Here is an 11,448-nt window from a genome sequence, read left to right on the forward strand (position 1 = left end):
ATATTGTGTGGATTTTTTTCTAAATTTCTTGCCACTTAACAACTGAGGAGATAAAGTGTGAAACTGATTGGGAAGTCAAAAACATAACTTTTAAAAAGAGGAAATGAAAGCTCAGTTGGCTTTTACACAGTTATCACCGAACTTAGTGTTTCAGGTCAGTACAGCCATTGTAAAGCATATATAAACCATTCAGTGCTCACTGTACTCATAGCAGCTACTTTGAAGAGCTATGTTTAATCCATGTGTTGATGTGGAATGAATCTCATTGTGCTACTGGAAACACGTGATTTGAATCAAATTAAATTAAACCACCTATGTTGACAAAAGAATGGGGGCAAATGCAGATGATGCTCTGGCACAGTTGAATTTGTAATGATGAGCTTTACCAATGTAGGAAAATCCTGCTTGTGCTCAGGTGTGTCGGAGATGAGGAAGAACAAATGCGGAAAGTGTTATTTTTATGAATGGAAAGCAAAAGTGTGCAATTTTCAAAGAAGGGTGAAAGGCACAGGTGTGCTTTTAGTCACCTTGTGATGGTTTATGAATGAGGTGTGCAGGTGTGTTTGTCAGCGCTATGGTCAGCAGGCTTGCATTTCAAGAGGTATCGAATGAGGCGCTCCGGGGAGAATAAACCTGGCGTTACACAGGCGGCAGGAAGAACACTGCACCTCACAACATCTGCCAGTCAGTCATAAATAAGTGCTGTCTTCAACAGTGGACGAGCAAGCAATCATGTTTCCCATTTATAAACCACCAGCACCCATTTATATCAAAACTAACTTAAGCCAAAAAAATAGCCCATTCATCACAGATAAGCAGGCCAAGGACTTTTGAGCAGCAACCTGGAGACTGTCACCTGTTTTGGGAAAGTGAGTGGAAAACATTGCTCATTAAGATTTTACCATGAGACGCATGTATGACCGATTTAACTGTGACTATTCAGACCAATATGGTACTAGGGAAACGTGACTCTTTGATGACTGCACTGTAATTCATATCCATAGAACCAGTGGGTTGACAGGCCCATTGAACTCTGTGTGTCACAATCATTCATGCATCTGGGCCGGAGGAAAGGCTGCAGGGACGGGGACCTGCCTACATGGGCCATCATCCGTCCTATTGGACGACAGAAAGTTTGTTTCAACAGCCCTGTAATAAACATATTATTATAAATACTAACAGAAAGTGCAATGTTATCTCTGTCATACTGATAGATGTTGGCGGTACCTGAAGTAGCATTCCTCCCCTCAGCAAACTAACATACAGTACATGCACACAGAGAATATAACAGCTCACATGCCTTATGATCAGCTGCACAATGCTTATGCTTTCTTCTACCACAGGCTGCTGTTTCAGTGGCTGGAAGGTTACTTCCTGATTCTGACTAGCTTTCCCCTGGCTGCCTGACAAAAAGAGGTTACTGAAAGACTTAGGGCTGTCTGGTCAGTGTCCATATACAGTGTCAGAGTCTTACTGGAATCTAGCAGAGTGATTTTGACAATAATATCTGAAACCCCAGGAGTGAAACAGTAGCTAATCCCCAGATCTGTACTAAGTCCTGCTATTGTGTCAAGATTAAGCAGTTAGAGTGAAACTGTGATCAAACCTCTGGGCTGTCTTATAGATTTATGAGCTCTGTGGTGGCTGTCAAAACCAAGCCATATGTAATTTTTTCACTTCTGTATTAACAGTGTTTGTTTTCACAATTGTATGAAAGCTTTTAATGCTTTGGATGAAATACAAACTGTTCTGTGATAAACAAAGAGGTGTATAGACATCAACAGATAAAAATATGCTGAAGTGAAAAAGGAAAAAAAAAAAAAAAAACACAGCGTGTAAGACTCCTGGGACAGAGAGTCGGCCAGCCGAGCAGAGAAGGGCTCTAAGCGAGACTGCTGGAGAGACGTTATTAATTTATGTGATGCCACACAGGCAGTGAATAAGCAATGCATTAGTGAGAAAATCTGAGGTGATCAATAGGCGCGCTGTCCTCAGCTACTGTTGTCTTCAACAGTTTGTACTGCCACCACAAGGTCACAGATAAGACTATTTGGTTCAGACAGAAGTCAGAAAATGCATTTGACCAGCAGTTGATGATCTAGTTTAAAGGAAAAAAAGAGGAATACATGGAAAGCTGTAATTCTCAAATGAAGGCATATATAACAGAAAATCTGGTAAACGGATGTTCGGGCCGACTAATCCTCTTTCACATAGACATAATTGTTGGCATTTTTTCCACCCAGGGCAGTGATTTGAAATGTGCCAGAGAGGAACAGGCGGACTGTTGATTTACATCATGATCAAATAAAATAAAATGCACTGAAGTGGATCTGCGCATATGAATGAGGCTGTTGACCCTATAAGGGGAGGTCAGCTTTGTGCAGATCATTTGGAGCTGTGTTGATGATAATAGGCTACAGTGGAGCATTGGCAAATTTCCATGGATGTTAGCATTTCTTTGAAAGGGCTGAGAAATTCAAACTGTGGTAATGACATTGTTGACAGTCGAAACACATGCTATGAGAATCTGATCTGCCACTGTAAGAACTGTAAACAGAAGAACAGCACTCCTTTTGAAAGAGCAGTGTGCCAGTGCCACCTACACAAAAAAAATCACTAAATAATTGCTGTGAGGGGGTAAAACAGTTTATATGATATATACAGTACATTGTCGGTGCTTGGTTGGTCATTGATGAAGTAATCTTAGTCTTGAGGCTGTAATCACTGGAGGTTTTTAAATATTTAATCAGGAGCAGACATGTTCTAGCAGCCCCTGCCTTTTCAATAGAGCGCTGTAAAGGTAAATATTCCCATAAGTTCCAGTTTTTAATTTGCACATTTTGAAAGAAATCAGAGTACAAAAGTATTCTTCATTACTTTGTGAACAAATCAAATTAATATTGGATTCACATACATACAATTTTATAGCTTGCTTAAACTGAAACAATTTATTTTTCCAGATAAACAGGATGTCAATATAATTAGATTAAATTCTTCACAAAAAACAATGAGCCATCTTTCATAAAGGGGGGCTCAGGTGGGGTCAGTTAACATCAAGCAAAAACAAAAAGTACAACCTTTCATGGGTTAATATAAAAGGACAAGCCTTTTATTAGGAAGAAATATTTGATTTTATCTTTATTTTAAAGAAAAATTCAATTTTGGATTGAAGACATGAGGTTTCAATCTTTGCAGTACTATGCTAAACACAACATCTTTGTGGTTGACGGGTTACACATGACTCAAATCAAGTATTTAAAGCTCAAACTCACTTTTAGCTACTTCTGGCTTGAGATGTCCGGAGTATTTTTGAGTGAGCGAGACACCCATGAAAGAAATAGGTCGGAAAAATACTGGATAATAATACTGTTTTTTGTGGACATTACATGATTACACATTTCACATTGTCCTTATGCTTAAATCTATGATATGTTTAGTTTGTATTATAGGTTTTAATAACTTATTAATAGAAATGCCATATTTAAAATTTCTGATATTCTCTTAGACTACAGTATATGTACATCTGAGGACATTATATTAGCAACGCAACAAAGTGCCGCCTCAAATTTGACCATAGAGTTGAATCAACACTCCTCTTACAACTTGACAAAGGAAGGATTGATTGCAGGGTTATTGTATTGGATTGCACTAAATATAAGTAAACCTTATAAGCTGATGACTCACTGTATTTTGATTGGTTGTCAGCAGATTGTTATGAAGATTGTAAATAGAAGGAAAATTAATTTGAGGGGAAATATTATATGAACCCTGCTGAAAAATACTCAAATACTCATAAAATGTGCTGTGTCAACTTGAAATGCCTATGTAATATTTCAACCTGGGTGTAGCAGCTTCTTGAACGGCTGCAGCTACGATCCAGAATAAACAGGACATAAAAAAAGAACAAAACAAAAAATAATATGTTATATTGAAGTGTTAGGTGGGATCTTTAAATCTAAAATAAGAAAATGATATTGAAATGGGCCTAGTGAAAAAAGCAAATGTAAGCAAATGACAGCATAACTGACAAATTAGCTAGGAGCAATACAAACTGTTACATAACCCAATCTAATAAGAGACTTCGCTATTTAATCATACTCTCTTATTTGTGTGCTCTCGTTTATCCTATCTGCGTTCTGTTTAGGCCTACTGCCTCAGAGTAGAGCTGAGAGGAATCTTAAATCAGTTTTGCTACAGCCACTGGAAAGTAGAACTGGAGATGTTACCGGTCTGGCACAGTTTCCAGGAATTCTTACATCGAGCAGCGAATACTGTACATGATAGGAGTTTCTGATAAGATGGAGCTTGCTACTTTCAGCAATTATACTCTTAATCTGAAAATCCTTTCACCACCCTGAACAGGGAACCGTAAATACATTTTTTTAAAAGGGGGGGTTATTGAACTGCTTCCAATATCCCTGATGTTTTTTTCCACATCATATCATCATATTTACTGCATGATGCTCACTAAGAACGACTGGGTAATGATTAGAAAACAAAGCAAGCAAAGATAGATGTTTTGTTCCAGTTTAGGAGGCCAGATACAGAAACTGAGAGTGACTTGAATTGACAGTCGTCTCTTCACTGCAATCAGTATTGAGCCGTATGTAAAGTGAAGCAGTACATGCAAGGCAGAAATCCAGCCCCGCAAATCAGATTATGATTACAAGAGAGATTTTCGATTTGCCAAAGCACAAAAGGAAGATTTAAATTATAGGTGTGTGATGTGAAGGGCTATACACTGAGTGGTTTTTGTGTGTAATTCATACTCTGGATATGCTGTAACTACTGTATAATGTTGTGGAATCTGGGACAAAAAGCAGTCAATTTCATGCTTCTAGCAGCAGAATGATAGATCAATGTCACCCCAATGCCAGTTACTAACACAGATCCTGTAGATAACACTATGTCATGTGACGCTTCTGAAAAGTATGCTGTGTGTGTTGTTGCAAGTAATAACCAAAATGCATGCTTTGTAGTGCATATCTCAGTAGAAAAGAATAAAACCAAGTATTCCAACCTAGAAGGCCTGCTTCTGTGTGATGAGTCAGAGCTTTGTGGTCGCGCCAGCCTGCATCAGAATCATATGAGATATAGGTCGCAGTGATCTGCTGCACCATTCAACAGTTTGCATTGCTTTATGCAAGATCAACCACATGATCCTAAAAGAGCTGCGTAGAAATGTGGGAGAAGCCTTAATTTTCCTCTAATAAACCAGTCCATATTCCAACATGAAATTCAGTCTCCTCGTATCTGATCTGTTCCTGGGAATAGATTCAACTATAGAGCAGAAATTGAACCAGCATCGGCCTTGTCATTCAGGTCGGAAAAGGATAGCTAGTTAAACACATCTATGCAGTGAGGACACATTTAAATGGGCTGTCAGAGAGTCTCAAGAATGAGCCTGTCAGCAACCGTGTCTCTGGGATTTCTCTACAAGAAGACTCCTGGGGGGGAGGCGTCTGAGAGCCTCTAATGGCAGATAGCACCTTTGCCTCAAAATTAAATGCCAGCTGACATTGTATCTAATGGATTACCCAGGATGCCTGTCACAATTTATAATGTCATTATGGACTTAAACAATCAGAGGGTTGTTTGCACTTAGAAAATGGCTGTGAAACTCCTAAACCCAGTTGTTAATGCATAAATACTTAAACCTGTATCAGCCAATACTTTTGATATGAATTACTGTGTGTACTGTAAAATGGCCACTTGTAGTTTTGAAATCACAGAGAATTATCAGCCTTCTCTTCAGCTCTACAGCACTTTTTAGTGAAATGTTAATAATTTTGGTTCTTCAGCCTCTACATTTACTGTATGGTTGAGGCTCAGCTGCTCCTATTGCCGCTCGCAGACAGCAACTAAATCCAATAAAAACTGTTAAACCAAATTTTCTGTCATTCCCCTTCTACAAGTTCTTCATGTAATACAATGTTCAAACCTAGCTATCCCTGTCTCTTAATTTAACTCTCACAATTGTTTGTTCAACATTTTGTGTTTTCACTTCCTAGCATGCCGTCCTGAATGCGGACTTCAGAGACAGATGCCTGTATACTGCGCACATGTGAGGACACTACTCATTCATTATAGAAAACAATGATGGGCAGTGTTCTCCTTTCTACTCCCCCCAAAACAGTGGGCTGTTTAGAGGGTGGAGTTGGGGTGGGTGGGGGGAGTTGAAGCCTCTGTATGCTAGATGCTTTTTCGTGATAATGCTCTGTTTAACGTTCCTGATCTCGATGGCTGTGTTCCCCCTTCTCCAATCCAGCGGGTCACACTGAGTCACAAGGCCAACCAGCAATGACAATGGCATGTTTGTGCACAAGCTGAGCTATGGGTAGGCTGTGTGATGTGAAGGGATAAGATGGCACAAGGTGGACACTACAGTCTCGTGTGTCTGTGTGTGTGTGTGTTTGTGTGTGTGTGTATGCATGTGTGAGCTGGTGTACATGCAAAACACGTGTGCATCCAGACAAGTTTTTGTCCTTTTAGAGAAAGAATTTCTCTCACTATAATGTATTATGTAGATCAAGATTCTTCAGGTTAGTGCAATAAACATTTAATCTACATTCAAACAAACTCACTCCAACATAATATTGATTTGGGTCATGACTGACAAGAGAAACACTTCATGCAACTAGAGGAAATTGTGGTTAACGGACACTTTCAGTCTTCTACAACCCACAGACATTATCTGCAGTTATTGATTTGATAACTGGAACAGGAAAAGGAAAATATGTCATACTGCAGCTGATGCAACAATATAACAGCCATTAACCCAACCGATCACCAATATAAACTAAATGCTGTGTGGACAATAATCAGTGGAAATGAATAATAAAGACTAAAGTCTCTGACATATTGCTTAGGAATGGTTGCTCATGCAGAGGCTTAGCAAGATTTACAGCAAATGATGAAATCTTCTACAAAACTAAATCTATTTCTTATTCAAATTATATATAATCTTGTTGTATTGCTAAGACCCCAACATAAAACAGTGGTACCAGTGTTTTACTGTATGTATTCATGATGAATGTGTTGGAAGGGAAGAGATTTTAGAGAAATGAGATATGAGAAAATGTCACCTGTTCAAACAGGGAAAGGCAGTTATACTGCATGTTAAACACTGGGAATCAGACCTGACTTCTCTACAAGACCACACTAACACAAACACTATCATATTCTATTATTTATTGTTAAAACACACCACCAACTTCACTCTACTTCCAGGTGTTTTTATGGAAACACAGCGCTGCACACCTTCATCAATACATGCTAACATGTTTTTGGCTGTATCCCATAATGCCTATGTAAGTATCACAGAATGCAATACATACTACATGTAGAGACCAACATCCCTTACCGGGGGGTAGTAGGCCATAGCACTCCCTCAACTACCCTCCCCCCACCACCACCACCGCCACCACCACCACCACCATCATCCTCCCTCTCCACCACCTCCTTGTTGTCATATGACCGCTGTTATGTGTGTGCAGTGGAACACAAAGTTGCTCTGTTAGTCCCCTCTGCTCTGCCCTCTCAGATTTGAGTGCTGGAAGTAAGGCCCTCTCACTCATGGGCCTTAGGCAAACAGACAGGCCCCTGTATGTGACTACCAGCAAAGATTAGAAAGGAGGGCAAAGAGAAAGATAGGGATGAATTGAGCTGATGTTGTTTTATGTAACACCCAAAGATAACTTAATCCGTACTCATTCACAGAGCCCCGCCCTAAGATTTTGTTCGATTCAGCTGACAGCCGTCCTCGCTGACGCTTCTGAGTTAACTGTTGTTAAGTAATTTATTAGTCCTCTCTGCATCAGCGCCTGTCTAGAACAAATGGCTGCCAAAAACTGTCTTACAGCCGTTTGTGTGGAGATGACACTTTGTCCCAGTACCTGGCAAGGATTAAAGACCCAAAACAAACACAAGTGCTGAGCCAGCTGAATCAGAGCAATGCCCTGTCTTAACAGACACAGTGACAAAGCAGCTGATGGACTTTAGGGTGACATATTTCCTCTGTGGCTTTATAGGATATTTTATTGCAGCTGCACAATGTTAAAGATAAATTTTCATGTTAAGAATTAGGTGATAATGCTGCTTATTTATTTCCCAGAAATAAATGACATCTTCGATCAGTCATTTTATTAAGTAGGCGGCCGAGAGAACAAGGCTACACTACAGTGGCCTCCTCCTGCAAGAGCTGTTACCTCAACAGCCACTGTCACTTTAAAACCAAGTCTGTCCCTGCTGTCCCCTGCCATTATGTCACCCAGTAGAGTGGATGTAGCAAGTAACAAAAGAGGTGGAAGGAGGTCAACTCAGCATAGGTTTTGTCACACTATTGCTCTGGTTTTTATATGCATAAATGTTACTTGAATGAGAGCACACTGCATACTACCAAACATTAGCTGTTGGAAGAGGGTTTATGTGATGCCTGTTTCACTGATTTAAGGTTGGGTTTGTGCATTTGGCTTCACAAAACCACTTGATCAAAATCAAAGCAATCTTATGTGTATGTTCAAACGCTCTCTACAAGGGTACGATGACATTTCTTCAGTGTGTGCGCATGTAGATGTTTGTGTGTGAAACTTAGTGAAGGCCCCTTATGTAAGCATGTGATTAACCTTTATATTTCACTCTGGAACCTCATCGTCCATCATTTTAAAGCCAAGGTCATCAGTGACCTCTGACATTTTTGGACCTATTGCAGAGGAAAACTGAAAATTTTACAGTTTAAATGAAAAGATGAATCAGATGTAAGTGCAGCTTGCGGGGATGAATTAGAGCTTCTGTCACTGTGGATGTGACCTTACTTTGTCTTCTAATGGTTATCCAGCAGTGACTGAGACTGTGGTATAGTTGCCACTGAGAGGAGAACAGAATCACCATTAGACAAAAACCATCAAAGACACTCTGAATTGTGGGTGCAAAACACAGATGGTCTTGTCTGCAAAATGTTGTTTGCATGCAAATTTAGTGTTGTGTGTCTGATGCTGGCTGTGATAATATAGGCCACAGTTGGTTTTTCTTCCAGTAACTGAGATTATATAATGAAACCAATATTACATTGACTGTACTAACACCAATACATTTAGGTTTATCAGTTTAGAGTGTAATACATGTATCAATCAAATGAATTAATATCTATGTATTTTTCGGGAAGGAAAAATACGTAGATATTAATTCATTTGATTGATATGACAGTGGTCATTTTATGATATGAAACTGATCAGAAAGAAATAAAACATGATATACTGTATGTGTGTAAAGTAGTGCAAAAGCTGTTTTATCTTAATTCCAAAATGTAAAGCAATTTCTTGAGTAGGAAGAGCACATTCAACATGAAGCTACCCACAAAGGCTTATCCCATTCTGTCAGCTAAATATTCCTTTGAGTTTCTCACTAACGCCAATGGAGCGACATTACAGAGGGTTCAACAGAAGTACCAATCTAATATTCCTGATATTTTTTGGTATCAGTGGGTGCTCAAGAGATAAAGGCAAGGAGGAATTCATCCACCATCTTTGCCTTGATTCACAGATGTCTGAGGGTCTCGGTGTGAGCAGCTGCCGGTGGAACTACCACAGACACATCCAGCATTCTTTCTGTGTCACATGCTCAGAAAATCGCTGTCTTTCCACCACCGTGAAATTATCACGGTCTTTCCCCCCTCTCTTTCATCCAATCTGTTCCAAATCTTCTCTTTCCTTCTTCTTCTCTTTTGCTCTCTGCTGCATCAACCTCCGCCCCTCTGCCCCATCTGCCTCCCTACTGTTAAACCCCCCAGCCCCTCGACCCCTCCCTGCACTGGTTCTCTCGCTCTCTCTCTCAAGCATGTAACACAAACACACATACAGTACACACAAATACACATGCTCTCCTGATGCTACACAACCCATCCCAACCCCCACTGAGAAAAAAAATTGACAACGCTCTGTTAAAAATATGAAAGATTGTTGAGGCAGAAAATGTCACAATTCATCCTTTTGCCTGCTGAGTAATGACCACACTCTGCTCTCTCCCTCTTCTCCCCTCTCACTGTTAAGACATACATTCATAAACAGACACAAACAGCTGGACACAAACAAGCCAAACAAACCCCAGCTCCAGATGATTAATCAATGTCGATGTAAATTTCCTCCTGTAGAGCAGCAGACAGCAAAGCTCCACTGGCAAATCCCACAACGTTCCTGTGCCGCTGTCGGGCCACAATTTGCCCGCTTATCCCAGTGCCTGCAGAGCCAGGCTCTGTGGGATTTGTACACCTCCCACTGCACATTCACATTCAGTGTCTCGTAAAGCCAGTTGTAAGTACTGAACACCTGATCGTGTGTGATGGTGGTTTTACGCTCTCATTTCCCCTCTTTCTATTTCATAGATTATGGACAGAGCAAAGAGATGTTCATGCAAACACACACACACACACGCACACACACACACGCACACACACACACACACACACACACACACACACACACACACATCTTTGATGCATCCGCTACTTGTCCTACATACATTAATTACATGGACTAAGCACTGCATTCACATAAAAGCATTCTATAAGAATCAAGGATGCTCTGGGGAGATGATGAGTCAAATTGCAAGCAAAAGATAGCAGCGTCCGTTGGCACAGAGCTAGCAGGGTGGAGGAGGGGACTGGACAGGCTGCCTGCCTGCCTTGGTGCCATCTCTGAACATCACCTTCCTCATTTTATCAGGAAAACACTCTCGCCTGCCACAGGATCGCTATAATGAACCAGCATCTCACTCCTCCTGTGTGTCCAAAGCAGGCCAGCCTTGCAGTGATTACAGAAAAAAAAAAGAAAAAGCTGTGTGAGAGTAGTCAGGCTTACCGTGTTCACAAGCCAGCATCCATTTACAAAGGATACTGCAGACAAGCCCTTGCAGGGAGAGAAAGGCTGTGTGCAGTCCACCTTTAGTCCTGCTGCTTCATCTTCATATCTTCCTCATATTCAGAGTCACACACACACACACATACACACACATGTACATCTCTCTCTCTCTCTCTCTCTTTCAGCGCCCCTCTTTCTCTGTCTTATTAAAGTCTGTGTTCTATATCCTCTCTTGTTTGCTCCAAGGCAGTTGAGACACTGCAGCGATGGGGGTGGAGGGCGTGTATATATGTGTGCGTGTGTTTGAGTGTGTCAGAGACAGAGAGGCAGAGAGAGGGAGTGCAGGACAGAGATGGAGGGAGGAGTCAGCAGGGATAGAGAGCGAAGGGGGAAATGGTCAGGATTAAATCATGAGAGTAACAGAGAGAGGGAGAGAGAGAGAGAGAGAGAGAGAAAGCAGGCTTTGATGGGGTAGCTACATCATCCAGCGTATCTTTATTTCATACTATAATGATAAAATATACATTGGCCATTAAGGAACCTGAGCCCTGCTGGCTAGAATGGAGCTGATACAGTGAGTAGATGTGTTTCTTGA

The 11,448-nt window shown here is 40.7% G+C and overlaps 1 protein-coding gene across 1 annotated transcript in view; it reads right to left on the reverse strand.

The window, feature by feature from the left end:
• The window catches only part of gnaz (guanine nucleotide binding protein (G protein), alpha z polypeptide), a 25,201-nt gene extending 14,063 nt beyond the window's left edge, over positions 1 to 11,138 (reverse strand). The window contains exon 1 of the mRNA XM_023424026.2: positions 10,854 to 11,138. The gene's annotated coding sequence lies outside the window, so the exon portion shown is untranslated. The remainder of the gene's footprint in view (positions 1 to 10,853) is intronic.
• Positions 11,139 to 11,448: the final 310 nt, after the last annotated feature.

The sequence above is a fragment of the Seriola lalandi genome, unplaced genomic scaffold, assembly GCF_002814215.2.
Source record: "Seriola lalandi dorsalis isolate HSWRI2012SDOR001 ecotype SW California unplaced genomic scaffold, Sedor1 jcf7180002054697, whole genome shotgun sequence".
NCBI classification, from domain to species: domain Eukaryota; kingdom Metazoa; phylum Chordata; class Actinopteri; order Carangiformes; family Carangidae; genus Seriola; species Seriola lalandi.